Raw genomic sequence first — 14,260 nt, 5'->3', positions numbered from 1 at the left:
GAACAGAAAGATACAAGTGAGGGGATAAAAATTGGGATGTAATCTGAATAAATAATAATAATAATAATAAAAAACAAAGAAACAAACAAAAAGAACTCTCTAACTGTGAAAACATTAATTTATCTTATTGAATTCATTTAGTCTGTGCTATAACGGCAAAGCCAACTAAATATTTTCAAAGATGAACTTAAATTTTCCAAAACAATCGTAATAACATGTAGAATGAGGAATAAGAGGCCAGAAAACAGGGGGAAATAGAGAATGGCAAAGAGATTAAAAATTAAGAAAATGAAAAGCACAATCAAATCAGAAAAGTCTTTGGGAAGCAAAACAATATAATATTAATGAAATGGACCAGAAGAATAGTATGAGAAAATTAATAAAGTGATTTTTTAATAAAGTGATTTTAAATTGTTACATGTGAGACAAATTTTGATGTTGTGTAGTTACAGACAAGTGGAGTAAAATAACTTTTAAAAATTTGAAATATTTGCCTTAAAACAAATCAATGGTAGCCAAGCAACATTAGGATTAAAGTGAGTTTGGTAGCTTTCCTAATGAAGTAAGAGTCTGTAGCAGCTAGGCATGGGAGGCCAGCTAGGCATGGGAGGCCACCTAGGCATGGGAGGCCAGCTAGGCATGGGAGGCCAGCTAGGCATGGAAGGCCAGCTAGGCATGGGAGGCCAGCTAGGCATGGAAGGCCAGCTGGGCATAGGAGGCCAGCTGGGCATGGAAGGCCAGCTAGGCGTGGGAGGCCAGCTGGGCGTGGGAGGCCAGCTGGGCGTGGGAGGCCAGCTGGGCGTGGGAGGCCAGCTGGGCGTGGGAGGCCAGCTGGGCGTGGGAGGCCAGCTGGGCGTGGGAGGCCAGCTGGGCGTGGGAGGCCAGCTGGGCATGGGAGGCCAGCTGGGCACCTGGTGAATGAGGAGGTTATCGTAGGTGGGGAAATCAGACTGGCTAATCCAGGGACCTAAATGTTACAGAGAAGAAAACTAAGCCAAAGCAAACAGAAACAGGGGGTCTTAGCAATTGGGACAAGATTCTGAAAAGAGGATGGCATACTAAAAAAGGGTATTTTTAAGATGCGGAAAATGAAAGCCATGGAGAGGTTTTGATAACTTTGGATATTAATCTTACTTAACAAGTATGGCAGTTTTCTTCTCGCTCTGGAAAAACAGAGAAGCCACCATGGTGAAAGGAAGAGAAGAAAATAGGACAAAACTATGATACTTTGAAACCTTTTGGTTAACAACTGGATTAGCAATTTTAATATATTAATTAAGATAGATTAATAAAGAGAAACAGCTTAACAAACCAAAGTAAAGATACATTTTAATAATAACGAAGTTTTCAGAAGTGAAGGCCCAAATACCTAGGGGAAATTTCTTTTTTTTTTTTTTTGGCTCATATCATGAAAGAAGTGTAGAGTTAGAGAGAAACTTTATTAGTAAGGTAGGGCAATAAAGCAATGATAATAAACTGAAGAGCCATGGGAACCCAGCAATGTCACTTTGTGCAAAGTCTTTCTCACTACCAGATTCCTTCATGAAGACATGGTGTAGGCCACCGGGCACATGAGGACCTCCAAAGAATAACAAAGAACACTAAAAATGAATCTTCATCTTTTTTTTTTTTTTCTACAGGAGTTCTTGTCAACTACAATAGGGGACAATTTAAGGCCCAGAAATGATGGTGGAAGGCAAACAAAATCTGTTTCTGTGGTCCTCTCAACCTCAGTTCAAAATGCTCAGCTTGCCAGGGGGTCATGTTGTAGGGAATTATTTTTTAAGCACTAACCGTTCCCAAGGGGTCAGTGTAGCATAGAAAGAATTGATAAAAAACACCACTGAGTATTCTGGGATGGCATGCAATAGTTCCTAACAGCAGTTCTTACTATTTCACTTCGGCTTTTCTTGGTGCATCGGAAACTGAAGCTTCTGAGCTATGTAAAAAGGATATAAGCGAGCATTCACTGCACAGACAAAACCTGTGTTGATCAATTTGTTCTAATAACAAAATAGAAACTTGGTATACGTGACAATTTGAATGAACCGTCTTACACAGTTATTAAAATGTTTCATGATTTCTATGGCACGAGTCCCACATAAGTCAATGATGATTTTATGTGAGAACTCTAACACAAAAGCTGTTTCTGCCAGCCTCACCAGCCCTCGCTGGAGTCTTTGAGCTACACTAAGCAAGAAAATCCTGTAAATCCTTCTTCACTTTGTCTGCATTTTGTTTTTGATTTTTTTTTTTTTTAACTTTGGACTCCTGATTGACTACGCACTTAGATAAGCAAATACCCAAGGATGCCCACCCTATCTCATGCCTCTTCAACACATATGGAACAAAAGAAATGCAGCCAAGGGATCTGACTGTTAACTTTACAATAAGCTACTCCACATCTCTTCAAAGTCATTGTCAGAAACCTGCCTTCACCTTGTAGGTGAGCTCAGCAGGCAGTTCACCTAAACTGTGGGCAATCTTCTGGAAAATGGGTTGTTTTGTCCCCCACAAGGACTCATCCAAGCAACACTTTAAAACGTAAACTAAGACAGTGATGAACCATGGCTTAGTTTAACAAAGATTGCTTCAATCTGGTCACCTCTTGTCCTCTGCTGGTTTTAGTCTTTATTTAAACTTCAAGCTAGCATCATATGCAGAAGATGGCTCAAATGTTTAATTTCCATCTCACAAACATCTATTTTGAGTAAAATCCTTCCTTGTCTTCTAGCTTTGATTTTTGGCTGGGGGAGGGTGAGGGGTTGGGGGCAGGATGTAAACCAGATGTGTTGCAACCTTCAGAGTTTGCGCTCTGACTCATTACTTTCGATTTGGGTGTGGAAGTCAGGTGGGCTAAGAGGAAGCCTTGATGATTATAAGCTGAGTACACTGACACCTGAGCACATTTTTTTGAATGCACCTCTCTCATATCATCTCTGCACCAAAGGGCAATTTATTACAAGTGAAGAGATTACAGAGGACTGAGAGCCCTGGGGAGGTAGGGGACACTTCTGTTCCACTCCAGGCTTCTAAGTAGTCAAATGTTACAAACTCATTAGGAGCACAGCTACAGATTTATTTTTGCCACTTTCTGACTATGGACCAAGCTCCTTCCTGCTTCCTCTTATGCTTATGCAAAGGATCTCCATTAACATTTACACCCATTCTTTGTCTTCTAAGGGTAAGAGAATATTTATTTGTTTTTGAACAATGCTTGTTTAATGCAAAGAAAACCACTATGTGTTGAGAGAGAGAGAGAGAGAGAGAGAGAGAGAGAGAGAGAGAGAGAGAGAGAGAGAAGAAGAAGAAGAAGAAGAAGAAGAAGAAGAAGAAGAAGAAGAAGAAGAAGAAAAGAAAGAAAGAATGAAAAAGAAAGCTAGAAAAACAGTGGTATCACAACCATTCTTTCTTTCAGCCTCTTAAGTGCCTTTCTAAGGGTAGTTTATGGCCTGTTCTTCAGATAAAAAGAGAGAACATAAAAAAGCAGGCTCTAAAGCTCTGCTCTTTCTCTCTTACCCTTAGAAGACAAAGAATGGGTGTAAATGCTAATGGAGATCTCTTGCATAAGCATAGGAGGGAAGCAGGAAGAGAGCTTGGTGCAGAGTCCAGAAGTAGCAAATACAGATCTGTAGCTGTGCTTCTAATGAATTTGTAACCTTTGACAATACCGTCCTCCGGCTTCCTAGGTGTTCGCAGAGACCACCTCACCTCCCAGCCTCAGCTCTCAGTTGACATGTCCGTCTATTGTCTTAGAATTGCTTGCTTTACATAGGTCTTTCATCGTAGGAAAGGAAAAGAGGATGATCAGTTTCCCAGACTTTAGATAAGAGAGACTTTGGGTAACACAAACCAGCAAGCTCTGAAGACTCTTGAAGCTTCTATGAGAAGAATTTGAGACTTCTGCATCAGTTGGATTATAAACAGAATTCAGAGGTAGCCATGGCCAGGGCAGATTTGAGGTAAGGTTTTAACATATATTCTGGACCTTGAGATAGTCTTTTGTCCTTTTATATCTAAAATTGTCAAACTCTCCAGCACTAACCTTCCTCTCTGTTTCACTGCATCCAAGCCATTGAGATTAAGCTCAGGACATCTCAGCCAATCAGCAGCCTCTGAGGGCTCTACTGTATATGCATATGTTGTTGTTACTTGTTCTTGTTTTCTAAATAATAGCCAAGTTATAAAGGGAATAAGGTGACAGTATAAGAGAATTCTCTTTAATATCATTACAAGTTTCCTGTAGATCTAAAAATATTTCCAAAATGAAAATTTTTAAGTAAAAGATTTAAAAAGCCACAACTGCATATATTTAGTAAGCATAATGACATACTTATTTTCCATATAGTTTACAAAAACTATTTTGTCTATTGCATGCAGGCCTGAATAGAATTATAGCTAAGATGTGAGCACAGAAGGGCATTAGAATGACATCCCATGGAGAGTTGACAGCTACATCAAGTACAGGTATCTTCTAGGCATCTGGTATTGGGACCTCTTTAGAATTTGATACCATCCCACAATTCTCTACCAGAAACCTTTAGGAAGAGATAGATATTAGAATTCAGGATATTTGAAATCTTAGGAAAGAAGATACATAGCAGCCTACCTGAGGTCAGAGATTGTACCATCTGAAGGCCACGGTGATTTCCTGTAGTAAAAAAATAAATGTTCAGGAAATTAGATTATATATAACAACACTGGCCCCTGATTTGCTTTGCTAAGCCCAAGCCATGGATATTTATTTCAGCCTTAAAAGTGAGTTATCACGATGCAGATTTTAAGATAACAGACTGTACATTTGCATACCAAGATTGTTCCAAATTACCATCAGCCTGCACTTGCTTATCTTTCCTTCAGCCCTATGCCCATATACAAGTCCCAACAAAAGACTTGCTTTTACCTCAGAAACTGCAAATACATGGGTTCTATTTATGATTTTTATAAAAGCAAACACTAAAAGCTAAAACGGTATTTCTTTGTTATATTTTGACCATTCTGTGTCTCTTTTCTTCTTGGGATTAATTATCTCCCTCCCTCCCTTGTTACTAATTCTTAGGAGTATCATAGGCTTAATCAAGCTGTTCTTATGAAGGTGAAGAAAGCAACAAAGCTAGGTCACTGGTTTTGAAATAATGTCTTTATTATAAAAAAATTCTATTTCTCCAAATTATTAAAAAATATCCAGAAACCTTTCCTTTATGTAGTAATTTTCTTTTTCTTTTTCTTTTTTCTATTATCTGACCTCTTATATTAAAATGGCAGATCAAATGACTATTTCAATTTGAATAATTTGAGAATCTTTGAATCCTGCCTTCTTCAGAGATAAAATTAATTTAGAAATAACATTATTGAAACCAGGCATTCTTTTTTAAGCGAAGAATTCCAGATGTTTTTGGTTGCTGCCTATGACATTTCCACAATCAGAATAAATTGTGTTTTCCGAGTAATGTAATAGATAGAAGTGCTGAATAAATCTCTTGCAGTTGAGATGACAAAATTAACATGCTGATGACATTTTAATGTTTCAATATAATCAAAGGGGCATGGATCATGCCTCCACCACTTCTAATACAATTCTATTCTTTAATCTTTTTTCAAGACAAAATAAAATATAGATAGATTTCAAAGTATATAAGCCGAGTGTGCAGCAGTCTTCAGGCAAGCTATTTAGGATGCATTTCAGATGCTATTGAGGTTCAGTTTTGCCAGTAGATGCCAGAGAAAATTAGCTATCTACATAAAGTTACCAGGTTAAGGGCATATATTTTGTTGCACTTTTCCTGAAGGTTGCCTTTGGTGATTCTGTTACAATTATTGTTTCATATTGAGGCAGAAAGTTTGCTAATTGAAAAGGGGAAATTAGTGTGATCTGATGGGACCCTGTGAACAGCTGTTATTCGCTCACTTCCACGAAAATACACAGAAAATCAAAAATCAAACAAAGAAACACACTTTTGGACCCCAATTCTTCTTCTTTTTTAAATTATAAATATCTGGTAATTCTCAAGGAACTCTGGAGCACGTGAAGGAGCCATTTCTACAGATGCAAAGCTACAGGATCTTCATGACACAGGGCCAAAAAAGGATGTCCGAGAGAGAGTCCCCATGAGGATCCAGAATTGATAATGTAGCAGAAGCCACAGGGCTCCAACAGACTAATAACTCATTGTGATGAACTTTTGCAAGCAAAGAAGTGTTGACAAAAGGGTATACTGTGTGACAAACCATGACAAACTATAGATTCCGGGACAACGACTCTGAAAACACAATTTATTCTCATTGTGCAAACGTCATAGGCAGTGACTAAAAATATCTGGAATTCTTAGCTTAAAAATGAATGCCCGGTTTCAATAATGTTATTTTGAAATTAATTTTATCTCTGAATATCTAAAATGCAGATATAAAAGGAGAAGGAGATGAGTAGGATTAGTGTACATGATGTGAATTTCACAAAGAATCAATAAACTCTTTTTAAAAAACAAAAACAAAAGCAAATAAACAAATACTTGGCAATCACAAAAATTCAAATGGCCCATTTTTTCACATGCTATAACAAAAACTGAAATCTTAAATTAAAGTTTACCTAGGAAAAATAAGAGGAAGCAAATAAAATAAAACAAATATAAGCAGAGTACAATAGGCTTCAAAGTTGTATCGTTAATACTAATACAATTTTGTGTTCATTGTTTGGAAACATTATAGAGAACATTTTAAGACCAGGAGATGACAAAATGCTGTGCTACTTCTCCCATAGACAGCAAGGTGGTGAAGCCAGGGTCAAGGAGATGGAGAAATACCAACTGTCTTGGCAGAAATCAAGTATTAATGGAAATGAAAGTCATAGACAAGTAGTTTTCTGGGCACTCATTATATCAGCTTAGAATAATACCATAGTAAATGCTGTAACCAAGGAACTTCCAAGGGTGTTTTTTATTGTACATCTCATTTTACAAAGCAAAATCAAATTCAGAGATATATTGTTATTAATTCATAAGAAAAGAAACCCATAACTGGATCAGGAGATAATGTATGTACTTCTCAAGAGGAAAATACTAAATAAATCATTGAATATTGGCTGAAATGGCAGGTAAAATTTTGTTCCTCAGATTATTTGCATGATATACTTTTCTATTTCAGCCACTGACAACAAACTGATCACACCGAAATACAATTTTTTAATAGATACTTGTCATTCAGTGACCAGCAGGCAGCTGCCTGGCTTCCAAGTCTGGCAGGCCAGTCGAGGTGTTGCTTGCTTCCAGAAAAGAACAGACAGACCATGAGATCAACAGCCTCTTTTCCCTCAGGAATGGCTAGAGCACTTTAGATTAAGGCCCACGTGCTAGACTAGGGTGTGGAAAGAGTTTTACATGGAGCATTACAGTTTAGCTCTTTTAGAATGGAACTGAAGTCATCAGAAGGCAATGGAGACTCCATGACACGGTGATGATACCAAAGTGTTACAGTACTTTGTGCCATGCTAAGCAGGGCAGGCAAAGCTGGCGAAACCCAAAACCACCCAGAAGACAGGTCTGATGAGTCTTAGGCCTGTCAGTGCTTTACTACAGTTAGCACCAAGCTAGCATCAATGAAGTGGGCTTCAGTAGCTCCCAATGCATCTCTGCCATTTCTGTCTTAACTGTCTTGACCAGTTAATGGAGTCTCTGACGATCATGGTGGAGGAATGACACAAGCATGAGGAAGCAAGCCAGTCAGCCTTTATTTATAAACCTTAGGCAGTCGGGAGGGGTTTGTGGGTGAATGTATCTGATTCCCTGGGGCTAGTGGTGCCAGGATCCTTAATCTACATGTAGTGGTACAGTGCCTCATTTACATGCAATAGCTTGAGGTCCTATCACAAGAAGGAAGATTCAGTACTAAATTATCCTATGGGTCAGGGAAGGCCTTCCTGGTACAACCAAGGTCATTTGCTGAAGCTTAGGATCTTCTTAGCATAGGGTGGGGGTATTTCCAGGAATTCCCATGTGTTTGCTGAACTGATTCTATCAGGAATGGGTCTGGCCTGCAATCGCTAGGCAACACTCTGTACAAGACCGAGAGTTCTCCAGATCAGGTAAAGAGAGAATCCCACTGAGAAAGAAAGTTATCAAAATAGATGGAGCTCAGTTGTCTATCCAGATGTATCAGAATTGTACCTTTCAATCAAAGCCCAACAGATATACTTCAATGTAATCCACATTCCCTCTCTCCAATTTCAGATTATGATCAGCAAAGGTTGCAGGGCTTCTGTGAATCTCTCTCTTAGTGTCTACATGTGAAATCTCCTCCAAAGACTCTTGTATTTGAATACTTGATACCTGTGTGGTGAAGATCCTGTTTTGTCAGATCAAGGAGTTCCGGGGGACATGGGGCCTGAGCTGAGAGAAGTAGATTGTCAACTATGGGCCTCTGAGGATCATAACGAGCTTGCTTTGAGGAATATAGAAGGAAGCTATATATATTCTTGGCCCTGTACTTTTTGGTCAATGCAATGTAAGAAGATGCCACAAGCTCTTGTAGCATGAAAATGCTCTATTATGTATGCCTCAACACAATGGCTAAACATTTGGGACTGTGAGCAGCATCAAAATCTTTCTTTTTCCTCTTAGTCACATTCTCACAGCAACAACTATTACCACTAATAGGCTTTCTAGAGCACAGAGAATGTCTAATCTGAGATGGTGAGCAAAGTGATAATTTCTGCACTAAAGATAGAGTCATTTCAACCAGTGCTGGAATAGCATGGAAGGAACATTATGAGATTAACTGTGCTGGTTTTTCATAGATTTTTCTCGTAGTAGACTTAAGATGTCTACAGAGGTAAATGTAGTGCTTCTTACTCAGCTTGCATAAAAGAGTGAGAAATAAATATTCAAATAAGATCTCGGATGAAACTCTGATTAAAAGCCAAAGTATGTCCTGTGAACCTACAATGGTGTCCTCACAGAGTAACTTACACTTATCTACCATAATCAAAAGTTAGAGAGGCTGAACACTGAACCTAAAAAGCAGCCATAATCCCAGCGACTGGATTATTATGGTTTTGGATGGTCTGTTTCAACCATGGTTTAATGAGTATGAGAACATCCTTCCCAAGAGTGTTTTAATTTCAATGGCAAAGCATTACATTTCCTGGATCTATTCTTCCACCCCACTCCCTTCCCATTGTACCTTCAAAGACTGCCCTTATACTCTGACTCTCTGAGGAATGAGTCCAAATCTACAGAATATGGAGATGTTTTACATTAAAACCCCAACACCGTTCTAGGACAACATACACTTTAAAAGCTTTCCAATTTGTCAGTTTCTTTAGCCAACTGATAATTCTTAAGATCCCTAATCTACTGAAGATAGAGGCCCCTTCATTGAGGTTTATTTAAAGGATGTCTCCTTTCCAACCTTGCTTATTGAACTTGAAAAAGAGTAGAACATTTCTGTCAGGAATGCTAAGAGAAATGAGAACTGTTGAATGAATGAGAAAAGGAACAAGCTTAACAACAAGATATATCAAGGTATTGCTGTCAATCTAATAAAAACTCAATATATTTTTTTTAAAAACCTAGGGATGAGAGAGTGATTTTATTAGGTATTGTTTAGCAGGATTTCTACCCTCTGAGTCCTACTAACTATGAAATATCACTTACAAAATCTTCTTATACTTTTACTTCAGTAAAATAAAAAAATATTTTCAACTTTCTGGGTTTCTTAAAGATGTAATATACTTGTTCATTTTTCACTCATTATTAAGTGCATCACCAGTGCATTTCCATTTCTAGAACCAACAAAGGTAGAATCTGTGAAGTGATAACAATTTCTTTTGATCATTATCAGTTTTTGTGCACCTCCCATATAGCATCCAATTTCTTAAGAACCCACTAAAGAAAAGAACTCTCTATTTTTTCAATGTATGTCACTTATGTAATGATTTTTCATGCATTGGGGTATATATTTTGTACTTTATTCTGGATAATAATTGTTTTAAATTTATGTTTAGTTATAAACTAATGAAGTAAACTTAAAGAATAATAAAATATTAATATTATTAATTAACTAATTAATTAATAATATTAATAATATTAAAAACAAAAATAAAATAGGAAGATCAGATGGAGAGGAAAATGAAAAGACACAGTAAAAGAGAATACAGAGAGGAACAACTGACATTAAGGAAAATTGGAAAAACTATGTAGAAATTAAGTGCTGTATTACTTTCCTGAAATATATATATATATATATATATATATATATATATATATATATATATATATATATATAAGAAAGGAATTTAATTGAATGATCAGTGAATAGCGGAGAAAAATCACAAACTAAAGATCTTTGCCCCAAGTAAAATCTTGAGTTCCAGAAATAAGTTACATTTTGTTGAGTCCTTGTACAAAGGTAAACCATAGAAACCCTCAGACATCAAAGATTATTCCCGTGGATTTGGTTTACTCTTCCAAACTTGATAGTGAGGTCTTATTACTGAAGATGACATATATGCATGTGGTTGAACAAGAATAAATTGAGTTGACAAACAACTAGCAGCTTCATCCCTACAGACTGGGATTCGTGGTGCTAGAAGGCACTACTGGAAGAGAAAAGTACTCATCAATAGCATCCAGTAACAAATCATGCAACCTACAACAGTGACCTACCTGCAAGATATACTGCTACAAGAGTGGCACAAATATTATGTGTACAAACACCTTCAGCAAATTGAATGGATACAAAATTAACTCAAAAAAGTCAGTAGTTTTCCTATACACAAATGACAAACATGCAGAGGAAGAAATTTGGAAAAACTACATGCTTCACAATAGCTATAAGTAATATAAAATATCTAGGAGTAACTCTAATCAAGCAAGTGAAGGACTTGTTTGAAAAAAAAAACTTTAAATCTCTGAAGAAAGAGGTTGAAGATGACATCAGAAGACAGAGGGATCTCCCTTGTTCATGGATTGGGAGAACTAACGTAGTAAAAATGTCCATCTTACCAAAAGCAATTTACAGATTCAATGCAATCCCTATCAAAATACCTACACAATATTTTGAAGACATTGAAAGATCAAGTCTCAACTTCATATGAGGAAACAAAAAGCCTAGAATAGCAAAAACAATCCTATACAATAAAAGATCCTTCAGAGGAATCTCCATACCCGATCTCAAGCTATACTAAAGAGTAACAGTAATTAAAACAGCATGGTACTGGCACAGCAATAGGCTGGTGGATCAATGGAATCAAATCAAAGACTCAGAGAAGAATCCACACACATTTGGTCACTTGATTTTTGACAAAGAAGCCAATTCTATTCAATGGAAAAACGATAGCATCTTCAAAAAATGGTGCTGGTCTAACTGGATGTCTACATGTAGAAAAATGCAATTAGACTCCTATTTGTCACCATGCACAAAACTCAAGTCCAAGTAGATTAAATACCTCAACATAAAACCAGAGACATTAAATCAGTTAGAAGAAAAAGTGGGGAAGAGCCTGGAATACATTGGCACAGGAAACAACTTCCTGAACAGAACACCAACAGCCCAGGCCTTAAGGTCAACAATTAACATATGGGACTTCATGAGGCTGAGAAACTTCTGTAAGGCAGGAGACACTGTCAAGAGAACAAAGTGACAACCTACAGACTGGGAAAAGATCTTCACCAACCCTACATCTGACAAAGGTCTAATATCCAAAATATATAAAGAACTCAAGAGATTAAACACCACCAAACCAAATAACACAATTAAGAAATGGGGCTCAGAACTAAACAGAGAATTCTCAACAGAGGAATATCAAATGGCTGAGAAATGCTTAGAGAAATGCTCAGTTTCGTTAGTCATCAGAGAAATGCAAATCAAAACCACAATGAGATTCCATCTTACACCCATCATAATGGCTAAAATAAAAAATGTGACACCACATGCTGGCGAGGATGTGGAGAAAGAGTAACACTCCTTCATTGCTGGTGGGAATGCAAACTAGTACAACCACTTTGGAAATCTATCTGGCGCTATCTCAGAAAAATGGGAATAGGGCTTTCTCAGGCCCAGCTACTTCACTCCTTGGAATATACCCAGAAGATGCTCCACAACACAACAGGGACATATGCTCAACCACATTCATAGTGGCCTTATTCATAATAGTCAGAACCTGGAAACAGCCTAAGTGTCCCTCAGTAGAAGAATGGATAAAGAAACTGTGGTGCATTTACACTATGGAATATTACTCAGCTATTAAAAACAAGTAATTCCTGAAATTTGTGGACAAATAGATTGAACTAGAAATGATCATAATAAGTAAGTTCACCCAGAAGCAGAAAGAGTCAAATGGTTTATACTCACTTATATCTAGACACTAGCCCAAGGGGCATGTCCTATGAAAGTCTTCATTTATCAGGAAAGTGGGTCAGAGAGGTGGGCATCCTACTGGGACTTTAGGTGAGAGGAGCATGGGAGAATGGGAAAATAGAAGGATCCAGAGGGTCCTAGAAACCTACAAGAAGAACATTATGATGGGCAGATCTTAGCCCAGAGGTCCTGCTCAAACTATGACACCAGCCAAGAACAATACATGCAGTAAACTTCAAACTCCTACCCAGATATAGCCAATGGACAGGACATCCTCCACCATTGAGTGGAGAGTGGGGACTGACTTTCACTGATGCCCCATTTTTGACCACATCCCCTTGATGGGGAGGCCTGGTGGCACTCAAAGGAATGATAGCAGGCTACCAAGAAGAGACTTGATACCCTATGAGCATACCGAGGGGAGGAGGTCCCCTCAGTCAAATACATAGGGGAGGGGAATAGGGGGAAAGCAGGAGGGAGGGAGGAATTGGAGGATACAAGGGATGGGCTAACAATTCAGATATAACATGAGTAAAGTAATAAAATAATAAAAAAGAAATAAAAGGTGTTCTACATGATACTGTAGAGAAGTAATCATCAGTCTTACCAAGCTGGGAAATCTGTGAGCTATAATGATGACTAGCTAAGCAAAATATGTCCTAGCAATAGAGGCTAAAATGCCATAGGAGTAACCAAATTGTTTTGGATTATATTTCATCCTTGTTCCATGGATTTGACAGAAAGGCAGAAAAACTGTAAGAGCCAGTAGACATAGATGCCTCCAGGACTACAAGGAACCAGTTTTTTCCTAGTATAGCTGCACAGTTGCAATAGCGATGTATAAATTCACAGCAGTTGAAACAGCACACAAAAGACCCAGGCAGGGTCAAGCAAGACAAAATTCCAACATGGAAAGAAGAGGTGGACAAAGAATCCTACCCATAACAAAAGAGGTATTGATAAATGATAGCTCCTGGGAAAAGGAGAGTCTGTGTTCTTTAAGTGGAATGACCATGCTGCCGTGGAAGGCCACATATCCAAGAGCATATGAATAACATCAACTATTCTTGATTAAAAAAAGAAAATAGAAGACACAGAGTTTTACGGGTAGGGTAGGACATGGGAGAAATGAAAAAAGGGGATAATATGATCAAAGAACATTGCTTGGAATTATCAAAGAATTGGTTTTTAAATAATTAAAGATTATTTACTATGGAAAGTTGTGAAACAAGACTTCCCACAAAGAATAAATGTAAGATATCATATTCCTGCACATCCTCACCATGAACCAATGTAGCTAAACCAATTCAGCCAAAGAGGGGTAAAGCAATATCAAATATGCATTTCCCTATGGTTAAATACCTTTGTTAGTGGACTCTTTTTATAAGCATAGCAATGGAATTTGAATTCTTCAGTTGAACTTATTAATCACAGTATTTGAAATGAAAGAAGTAGCAGAAAGAGATAAAGAAACCAGGGATTTTAAAAGCTCCTCAATCTTAAACAAAATGAAAAATGGAAAAATTAAAATTCAGGCAAGTAAATAGCAATTTTAAAATATATTTAGAAATATTAATGTTGTTATATGGTTATAGCATGCAACACATATAGTATAAGTAAGCTTATTTGGTGGAAGGAAAAGGGAGAGGAATCAAGGATTCCTGGAGGAGAGGTAGAAGCAAATGACTGGACACATAGACAGACAGAAAGACAGACAGACAGACAGATGGGCACAGAGCCATGAGAGCAGAGAGGGACAGAGAGAAAAAATGTGGACAGAGACTGATGCTAGAACATGCACACACACAAACACGCACACGAGAGAGAGATGGGGCGGAGAGAAACAGACAGATAGACAGAAAGAGACAGAGACAGAGAGACAGACCTAGAGGGCTGGGGTGACAGGCAG

Source organism: Acomys russatus, chromosome 24, assembly GCF_903995435.1.
Source record: "Acomys russatus chromosome 24, mAcoRus1.1, whole genome shotgun sequence".
NCBI classification, from domain to species: Eukaryota; Metazoa; Chordata; class Mammalia; order Rodentia; family Muridae; genus Acomys; species Acomys russatus.
The sequence above is the reverse complement of the archived record's forward strand: the minus strand, read 5'-3'. Positions refer to the sequence as shown.